Source organism: Plecotus auritus (assembly GCF_963455305.1).
Source record: "Plecotus auritus genome assembly, chromosome: 8".
Taxonomy (NCBI): Eukaryota; Metazoa; Chordata; class Mammalia; order Chiroptera; family Vespertilionidae; genus Plecotus; species Plecotus auritus.
Window position 1 is genome coordinate 35,415,050 of NC_137782.1, and position 10,807 is coordinate 35,425,856.

General features: G+C 41.4%; 1 pseudogene across 1 annotated transcript; it reads left to right on the forward strand.

The window, feature by feature from the left end:
* The first annotated feature begins 9,079 nt into the window (after positions 1-9,079).
* LOC308255924 (G1/S-specific cyclin-E2-like) lies at positions 9,080-10,458 on the forward strand (annotated as a pseudogene). Its single transcript has 2 exons — positions 9,080-9,252; positions 9,476-10,458. The product of its transcript is annotated as a G1/S-specific cyclin-E2-like (transcript).
* The last annotated feature ends 349 nt before the right edge of the window (positions 10,459-10,807 follow it).

A 10,807-nucleotide genomic window follows, 5' to 3' on the forward strand; every position in this document is an offset into this window, starting at 1 on the left:
GCATTTCCCAAATTCTATACAGTGAACATGTATTAATAATTTAACTTAGTGATTCTCTGGCATACATGCTGGGTTGATCTTAGAGCAGGATAGAGAAACCCTGAGTAGCCAAGAGATTCCTGTAGAAGGCTTTGTAAATAGTCAGGGTTCAATCAGCCCCAGGCAGTTTGGCCTCAGCACAAAGCACTGCAGAAGTTTATTTCCAAGCCCCAACTGCTAGTGTATTTGAGTTTCTGATACTGAGCACCCTGGCTCTGAGATGCGGCCTGGTGTCTCCAGGTGACAGGAGGCTCCCCAGCCACAGGGGTGTTATTAGACATGGCAAGGACGGTGATGCTGTGGTGATACTCCAGTTGGTGTAGAGAACTCATAATTAGCAACAGCAGGAACCTGAGAGAAAAAGGAGGAGAAATAACCTGCCAGCAAAAGTGAAGAATAATTTCCCCATGAGATCATCAATCCCTTAATAACCAAGGGATGATAGTAATTATATTAAATACACATAAGAAGAATGAATGCAAAGACTATGATCACAATACAATAATGTGCCAAAAGGATAAACATAAGAGCATACAATAGTTCATCCCTCTACAAGGAAAGGAAATCAATATTGATCAATTCATTTCAAGATCGCTGTTTTTATTAGGAAGCCCTTATTTCTTAAAGTAAGGATGAGGGTAGCAGCACCTGTCACTTTTCAATCCCTCAGGGACGTTCAGAGGAAAAACAAAATCTGGGAAACTTGCGTGCATTTGAAATAAATGCTCAGAAAATACTTGTTGCAAAAAAATTAAAATCAGGTAGTATTTTTATAATTATAAAAAATTATAATTAAAATGCACATCCCTCAAATTTTAAGCCTGCAATATTCACAAAGCAACATCTTTCTGACAAATAACCTGTGACAATTTCATAATAGAGGGTTCAGAAACCTCATTAGACCACATGCGTGGTGCAGCTGAAGCACTCAACGGTTTCCGAGGGTTTGTCAAAATCTAATTAGGCAAACCACAGGCATCTGCAAATGCGGCGCTTTTGCTCCAGACAGGTAGAATCTCAGGGTGCCCCAGAGCTCTCACGGGGTCGGTTTGCTCTCAGTGTCAGTGACTCGAACACTCACCTAGGATGGTCTTTTTGCTCTTGCAGGAGAAAGTATTGCCCAACGCGTGTATTCACTGATGTGTAACTCCCAAGTTTGATTATATCCCTATGTGTGCTACCAACTGTCGATGGGGGTTGGGACACTTTTTGACCTACAAAATGGGTTCATGATCCTGGGCTCTTGCAAGAGATGTCTATAGAATTGGCTACAGGTCCCAAGCAGACAATAACATCTGTTCCCCATGGAGCTAAATCTCACTGCTCCACCCCATGCATGCTCCTCCGTGGAAGCGGCGAGTTGGCCACCCTGACAGCATCAGTAGTGAGCCCTTCAATGGATGTTAAATCTGCAAGCTGGTGAAGAAAATGGTAATGGGAGAAGGCAGATGAGATCTGGACAGTATCTCTGAAAGAAAAATGTCCTGTCAAGGAAACCATTGGAATGTGCTATAGTGGAAAAAACACAGGCTTTGGAATCTGGCAGATCTGAGCCTGGGCTCTGAATATACCATCTATATCCTTGTGATCTTTAACATGCTAGTTAGTATCTCTAAGCATTAGTTTCTCTTCCACTGCACTTCTGTGTCCTGGGGCTCTGGATTTGTGGTCGGTGAGCGTGCCACTGTCCCTCAGAAGTCCTGCTTCAACCCAAACTTCTTTCTCTTCAGCCTCTCTCTGCTAACCATGGGACAGGGTCCTCATCTTTCATCCTGCGCAGCACAGCACACACAAGAGGATGTGAGCTTCATAGTCACAAAGCACGTAAAAAATGAAACTTTACTTCTCTATAACTCAACTTAATTCTTGAGCTCCTATTTCTGCTGATGGCCAAGAACTTGTTATTGCCAATTGAATTATAAACTATGTTACTAAGTAGTTCTTGCTCTATTTTGGGTAAATAGTTCAGGATGTTTTCCTTTTCCTTCTCATTATCTCTCCCCATGGGTAATCCGAGAATCAACTAGGCATCAGTGGAAGGGAGCATCTATCTCTCTTTACCTGGCTCAGCTCAATATTGTCTCTACTGCTGATTTTCATTGAATTCAACCATACTCATCTACTGCTGAATGCCCCATGTTCCTGTAGGGCTTTGGTCATCAGGTCTACTGAGGTCACCTGGTGTTCTCTTAGCCCTGTCTGTAACCACAAGGCCTCTTCAAGGTCCCCTGTCCATCAGTCCTTCCCTGGCCTTCTCGGGGGCTTGGAATGCTTTTAGATGGGCATCCCCTAACAACCTCTCCCCTAAAATCTCAATGGCTTACAATAATATAGGTTCATTCCCATATTACAATCAGCTGTGGCTTTGCTCAGTGACCTGTTATTATAGGGATCCAGGCAGAAGCAGCAGCTTCTATGGGAACAAATATTTGGAACAAATAATACAATCTACTGTGCTCACTCACGGCTCAGGAATTGGGAGAGACCTGGAGCAGAAAATAGGTAGATGTTCACTTCTCTCTGTTAAAAACACCCTGCTCCCATTTCTACAAGCCACCTCCCCTTCTTGGTAGGCTGATAAATGGGTGGTCCTTTACTTCCAGACCAGCTGCCCAGCTGATTTCTTGGGCTCTACCTCTGTGCCCCTCCCCACCTTAGAGGGTTGGTCATTCTCTTTTCCCCTGGAGCTTAGCCCAGGGGTTTCAGAGAGTAGGGACCTTCCTTGGGCACACATGAACATATGTGCTCCAGTCATAATTCCTCTAGAACTTTTCTCTTCATCAACTCCTTGAACTTTTTCTTCTTTTTGGTGAGAACACTGGGAAGATATCATCATGGGTTTTGTCCCACTCATCCCAGCCTTTGGGGTTCACAAACCCTTCTCTACCTCTAAAAACCTAACTCTTGCAATAGAAATCATCAGCTTTCAGCATCTTGGTTGCCAGTGTTTAAAAAAACTATATTCAAACATTCAGTTGACACCTTTGTTCTTGGTGTGTCTGCCCTGCCCTGAAGCAGTGGAGATCACTGATGTAATGGGTAGAGGATCTATACAACAGAAGATGATGTGGGGGAAACAGTTCAGATTTTTTCAGAATATTATCCTTCCACACTTTTGATCAGGCTTTATTGAAAAATAACAAAAGAGAATGAAATTAAGAGAATAACTTATACCAGACTCCAACTTCCTCTGCCCTCACTGCCCAGTCATAGTCTCCCTTGCCTCTCCTCACTACCTGAAGTGTCCGACACATCCGCTCACCTCATCACAACATCAGATTGCTCCTGGCACCAGAGATGAGAATTTTATCTTTTCCTTTAATCCTGTGTTTACTTCTCCAATCCACATTTTCTGCCCTGGGATGGGATAGGCCCCTTCCAGGGTGAATGACAGCAAAACCATCAATTCTGTTAGGTGGAAACCCTTCAATGCCTCCCCTCCCCAGCTCCTCACCCCAGTTTGTTCTGCTCCATGGTGCTAACAACACAGTCACACTAATCTGATAGAAGGACTGGCTTCAAAGTCTGGGTTGTTAAGTCTTAAATAAGTAGCAACACATAAGATATCCATAGCCCAGTCGACTTTGGCTGCACAAGGTTCAGACTAGTTTCTTTTTAGTCTTTCTCCATCAGCATTTCAATAAACCTCAGAATCTAGCCTCACCTAGAGGTGTTTTGTTATTATTTTAAAAAGCTTCATAGCCACCTCTGGACCAAGTCCATGTACTGTCACCTCAGTCATTTATTTTCCCTCATCTGCTGTACTCATCCAAAAGGTCTTGTCTTCTTAAAAATTATGTTATAGTGTGGTGCTGTCATGAATGTTTTCAGTGTACTGTGTGTGATGACCCCTTTGTAAGTGTCCTCATCTGTAAACACTGAAATTTGTAAAGGCCCTTAACTATTCTTCATAAAACCATGGAAGAGAACATTTTTTTTCTCTCTTCTGAGAAAAAAAAAAAAAAAAAAAAGCAACTAAAAAATAATTAGTGGAAAATTAGCCAAGCAAGTGACCTCTGGGGCTGAGCATAATTTTTCTGTCCTCATGGGTTTCCCACAGCAATTGAATAAGAATTATTCTAATTATCATTCCGGAGAGGCCATAGCCCTTGGATGAGGAACCAGAAGATGACATCTGATGCCTGGACTGCTACTGCATGCGACTTCCCCAGAAGCTAACAATAGATGAGATTGTTTTTGACTCCCACCCAAGGGTTTCATGAGGAATAAGCAATTACCTTTACAACTAGTAATGGGGTGATGGCATTGGCATGCTCAGCCACGAGTGGTTGATCCTCAACTACCAGTTCCTCTTCCTTTATACCCATTTTACAGAGTCATGTGAGCCTTCAGTTCTTAATCACAAGTGAGATGTAGCTCACCTATAATTCTTTACAGATTCATGTCAGAGTATTTTTATTCTACTCAAATTTAATATTATTGTTTTACTGAAAATCCAATGAAAGCTTTTGGAAGGGACAAAAAAATAGTCATTCATTGTTAGCTTATTTTATTACATCTCAGAGAGACTTCTTTTTGGAACACCAATAACTGGTTTTGAATACACCTGCTCTACTGGACCGTATAGAGCAGTGGTTCTCAACCTTTCTAATGCCGCGACCCTTTAATACAGTTCCTCATGTTGTGGTGACCCCCCAACCATAAAATTATTTTCGTTGCTACTTCATAACTGTAATTTTGCTACTGTTATGAATCGTAATGTAAATATCTGTGTTTTCCGATGTTCTTAGGCAACCCTGCTAGCGGTTCTCAACCTGTGGGTGGCGACTCACAGGTTGAGAACCGCTGCTATAGAGAATTTTCCAGCCTTTAAGTCAATAGCCAACGTTGAGAACTCTTGCTCTAGAGTAGGGCTTTGTAACCTGACATTCATAGACTCACAGATAAGCTGTGAGGATCCTAGAACCCACCCTGGTTTACTTGGGGGAAAGTGTGCCTGTTTCTGGGAAGGGTTCATGACTTGTCAGTCAATAGGTTTTCATAGAGGTCTGTAATTTTAGCACAGCCACCATCCTTGCTCTAGCTGTGCCTTAACATCCAGTGAAACTGCTGCTTTCACAAAGTTTTGAGTCTTCAAATCTTTTGGGGGAGCAGAAATGACATATCACATAAATAAATAAACCATAATATTGTTTTGCCCTCAACTAAGTAATGAAAGAGACAAAGAAAGATGCACTGGAAAATCTAGTAGACGATGGGCCACCGTTGCTGGGACCAGGCAGAATGGGGTAGTGCTGGGAGGAGAACATCATTTTCTTCTGTGTGCTTCGCAGTTCCCTGAGCTTATTAGTGAGGTATAGATTATTCACCTCAGATCCAGGTCTGAGTCTCTTCCTAGAAGAATTTGGAAACTCTAGCAGAATCTAACTGTCACACTCAGACATCCTGGCTAAGTGACCATAGTGTGAAAAAGTCAACTCCTGGCCAGAGCAATGACTCATGACTGAATTATAACCATTGGCATGAGCCTGATGAAGCTATGAACCCTCTTCTCAGAAAATGTTTCATGTGCCTCAAACACACCTTCTATTGACTTTTCAAAATGACAAGGGTTCCTATTTCCTTTGATACACAAACGATGACATCTTGATTGGAGCATATACACATTTCTCTGTCCCTGTGCCCTGTAATATTTATTTCATAAGGTCTTGAATCAACGTTAGTCCTCCTCTAGCTTAACTTTCTAAATTACCCTCCTCAATTTTTTGGCAGTCATGGGAAATAAGATAGAGGAGATAGTTGAGACCGACTTTCAGACAGAATACTTTATTTTAATGGCTATGAACTGCTAAATTGTAATACATTTTTCTTCTCTAATCTCTATGCATTGAACATGTCCAAAATACAAATAGTTATTGCTGGTGTTATTGCCCAGTTCATATTGTTTCCAGTGGAGCATGAATTCTGTGGGAGAAAATAACCTGTTCGTCTTTCTCTATATCTTGACCATTACTCAAAAAAATCCTGGAGGTAGATTATAATCCTTACCTTCTATTTCCTTCTGGATTATTTTGCTCTAAATCCAAACCTCATTTCCAGAACAGAAATGAAGTTTACTGCAAATCAGACAGTTATAAAACTTTTTAAAAAGGCAGTCTTAATGTGAAGGTGATTCTTTAAGAAAAAATTAAAAAGCTAACCATACCCTCATAAGGAAAATGGATAAAATAGAGAAGCACTAATGCGTTATAGAATTTATCACCTGTGGCTCACATGGTCCAATCCTATCATAGATGAAAGTAATCACATTGTTTTATCACCACTCTGCTGCCTGTATGGTCTCAGCCCAGCTCCTAATTCAAGTGCCTGTGTTACAAAAGCTATGGTGAGCGGCCATTGGCTCAGGAGGGAGCGGTTAGGAAGCTGAGCTCTCTCCCATTCTCTGAGTGAGCACTTCAGAGCAGGGCTTCGGCTCATTAGTTGTAATGGAGTACTGGCTCAAGCCACACAGTCCCCTTGTAAGCGTAAACTGAAGAAACTTGTTTCTCCAGAGGTTTCAATACAGCATCTATCTTTGGAGCCAAACTCATTCACAGATTCAGAAAGGAAAGCAAGTCATCTTCCATTAGTATGAGTTGCTAATCCAGGTAAAAGTAAGGGCTCCCCACAGCATGAGAAATATGGCCACAGCCTGATGTGTAGCATTAGTTGTCTTTTACAGCCTAATTTCTTCAGAATGATCAATTCAAACTTTGCTGGAGACTCAGACAAAGACAGTTAAAGGAGCAGACAGAAAACTGACATTCTGAAAGTAATATTTCCAAAATATCAGAGCATTTGCAGTAAACATTTTGGAAGCAGGGAACCAGTCTGATCATGAACCATGTGGAACAGAATAAGATTATTTATGTTTTAACTAGAGGCCCAGTGCACGAAATTCATGCATGGGTAGGGTCCCTAGGCCTGGCCAGTGATCAGGGCTAATCTGTGGGGAAAACAGTGGGGTGATCGTGGGGGGCGGGCCCTGCTGGCACCCGCCTTGGCTGGCCTGGGGCCTACGGGCTGGGGCAGCTCCTGCATTGGGCATCTGCCCCTTGGTGGTCAGTGCACGTCATAGCAAACGGTCGTTCGCCAGTTGTTCGTCCATTCCGTAGATTTGAATATTAGGCTTTTATTATATAGAATATAAAATAAGTATGAAGTATTGCCTTTCTGAGATGAGTGTTAGTGTACATATGATTAAGTGTACATGTTCTGAAAGCAGACCAGTGGGGTTTGAATTCTGGGTCTTTCAGCTCTGGATGTATGATCTAGAGCAAATTATTCTTCTCTGACTAGTGTTTTCATCTGTGCACTGGGGTGTACTCAGTATCTGTGTTATTCTAATTGTTGAAACTTAAATAAAATAATATATATTAAGTATTAGAACCTATGAACAGTGCTTGAAACAATCACTCAATCAACAAGTATTTACTGTGTGCCAATTATGGGCCAGGTGCTGTTCTTGGCACTCGGGCAACAGCAGTGGACCAAAAAGACAAAAATTACAAACATAAACACATCCTGAAAATTCACAGAGGTTATATTTCACAGCAAACCTCAATAATTAGTTAGTGCTTTGAAAAATCTAATTGACTGTTTTCATCACAAATGGAACATGCATTCCAGAAAGCCCAAATCCTGTTTATCCAGGCACATTGCTCAGAGAATACAGCCACCCCAGGAGAATTTTCCTGGTTTTCTAATGAACCCCTCTCTTCCTTGATATTTTTAATAATTGCTTAAAATATGGCCTCCCCTGTGGCCAAGGAGCTGAGATTGTGCACAGAGCTTCTTAGCCATCCCTCTCAAAACAGAGCCCGTCTGCTCGGGGGAGGGAGGCCCTGCCAGCATGGCGATCTGCTCTGATTACTGTCGTTGTAGCAGGTACAAGTTTTTGGCTTCAGTGTGACACTTGAGCCCATCTGTCTTGATAGCCACAGCCCCTGTTGACCTTTAGTGTGTCCTCACCCCCTACTTAGTGTGTGGAAGCTGTGAATAAAGGCATTGTTGGTGCTTCTGTTTGTCTGACTTGGAGCATGCTGGCTGGTGCAGGCTCAGCCCATTGTCTGTATCCAACAAATCAGAGAGGTAAGAGGTGTTAGTTAAAGAGACCCGACACTTGAGACATTGCCATCCCTCGTCCCCTGGGTAATGAACCGAGCAAAGTTGCTGACCTTTCTTTCAGTACGTTTCTTTTCACCATTGTTAATCTTTTCCACACTTAAGATTGCATGTACAACTCTGCAAATTAGCAGAGGCTTATAAACTCAGGATTTGAAAGAAATTGAGCTGATCTAAGATGAATTGATGGACAAGTAAGGGCTTAACTAAAAATTTAGAACACATTCCACAGCCCTGGAGGAATATTTCTGCCTACCATCAGGTAAAGAACTATTAAACAAAGATAGATAGATAGATAGATAGATAGATAGATAGATAGATAGATAAAAAGATATAGATGTATCTTTATCTTGTATAAAAGATAGTTTTAAGCCACCTGTAAAGTATAGCAATATTACATTATAGTATATATTACATCCCATTATATCTGTATCTATATACATATATACATTATACATATGTGTGTGTATATGTGTGTGTGTGTGTGTGTGTGTGTGTGTGTGTGTGTGTGTGTATATATATATATATATATATATATATATATATATATATATATTGTCCCAAAAATGTATAAACACAGTATTTAGTAATTACATTTCATTCTCAAAATTGAGCCATCAGCTGTTAAAGTGTGAATACATTTTTTGGGACACCCTGTATACACATATATACACATCTGTATAAGTTACTAAAATGATGCACAACTTTGCTACATGAGCACAATCTGTACTAATATGAGCTTTTTTAAAAACAAAATCTATGTGGCTAGCTTTTGAGGATGATGTATTCATGGTAACTTGGAAATGAGATAAAAATAAATAAAATTACAGATTTGTAGAGCTGAGATGCAAATCAAATAATTATCAGGAGAGCCCAGTGGTAGCCGGTCTGGTGAGGTTTCACACACCTAAAGAGAATGTCAAGATGCAGCATTTACAAGCTAAGCAGCAGCCCCAGCCAGACTGATTCCCCACAAGAAGCCCAGATAATTCAGGCCAAGATGAGAAGAATAGCCCAGGATGTCAAAAAAAGAAAAGAGAAGGTCTCCAGGAAGCATCAGTATGAGATTAGGAATTGTTGGCCATCTGTATAATCTGGGGCAGGGGTCCTCAAACTTTTTAAACAGGGGGCCAGTTCACTGTCCCTCAGACCCTTGGAGTGCCGGACTATAGTTTAAAAAAAAAAAACTATGAACAAATTCCTATGCGCACTGCGGGCCCGGGACGAGTCGGCTGCTAAGCAGGACAGGCAGCGGCACCCAGCAGGCCAGATAAATGTCCTCGGCGGGCCTCATTTGGCCCGCGGGCCGTAGTTTGAGGACCCCTGATGGGGGGATCAGTCCTTGCATCATCACTGAAACACCCACAAACAAATAGGACAAGTGACTTCTTTTGTAATTTTTAAATTACAGATTTAAAAATCTTTGTATTAATCCTTCACCTTTGCCTGAGGTAAGCTGGGGATGTTCAAAGGATGTTTGGCTCAACATGTTAAAGAAAAAGCTCCAATACGTTCACGACAAACATTTTGAAGTTCTGTGTTCTGACTTGGAACCACAGGTGAGGTCAGTGCTTCTGGACTGGTTTTAGAGGTATGTGAAGTATGCGCACTTCATAGGCAAACATTTTATGCTGTGCAAGACTTTCTGTTGAGTTTATGTTGACACAAGGAGATATAAATAAAAACATGTTTCAACCCATTGGAATGACCTCATGATTTATTGCTTCCAAACTTGAGGAAATCTATGCTCCTAAGCTCCAAGAGTTTGCTTATGTCACAGATTGTTCTTCCAGTGAAGAGGTTATGTTAAGGATGAAACTTTCAGTAAAGGCCTTAAAATGGGGACTTTGTCCTGTAACAATCATCTCTTGGCTAAATCTCTTCCTCCAAGCTGATGCTCTTAAAGATACCCCTAAGGTTCTTCTGCCTCAGTATTCATTAGAGTTCCAGGGCAGAATACTGGCTGCGACGGCCTCGGGCCATGTTTCCTCATTGAGGTCCTTAAGAAAGCCTCAGGTTTGGAGCAGGACAGCATTTCTGAATGTATAGATTGGATGGTGTAGTAAAAAGTATACCACCCAATGAGTCCAGGGAAGCTGAAGATTTTTAAGAGATTTCTATGGAAGACAGACACAGTATCCAGACTCATACAAATGATCTGGCTATGCTGGATGAAGTAAATTACATAAATACCTTCAGGAAGGGGCACAGTTGTCACCAGTGTGCAATGGAGGCATTGTGACACCACCAAAGGGGGCTGAAAAGCCACCAGGGAACACTGAGGACGGTCACTAGGCATTCAAGTAGTCACCGAGTATTGGGTAGAATTTCCTAAAAATGAACTACTAAAGTTTTACAGGAAGATAGTGCTGGCTGTCCTAGCCAATTCAGAAATCCCACTGCCATTCTTTGATTTAAAAAAAAATCCAACACTTAAAATTGGCACTGTGGAGAGATTTATTTCATTCCTATGTTAGCTGTTTAAAGAAACTGCAAGACTTGTTTACAGAGATGAATTCATTCCCAAGGTGACTAGATAGAAGCCAGCCATGACTTCCACCATAACATTTTTTTATCTGGTGTTACAACATCTGGATAAACCAGAAATTTTATCATTTAAGTTTTAGACTAGATAAGTGCTACT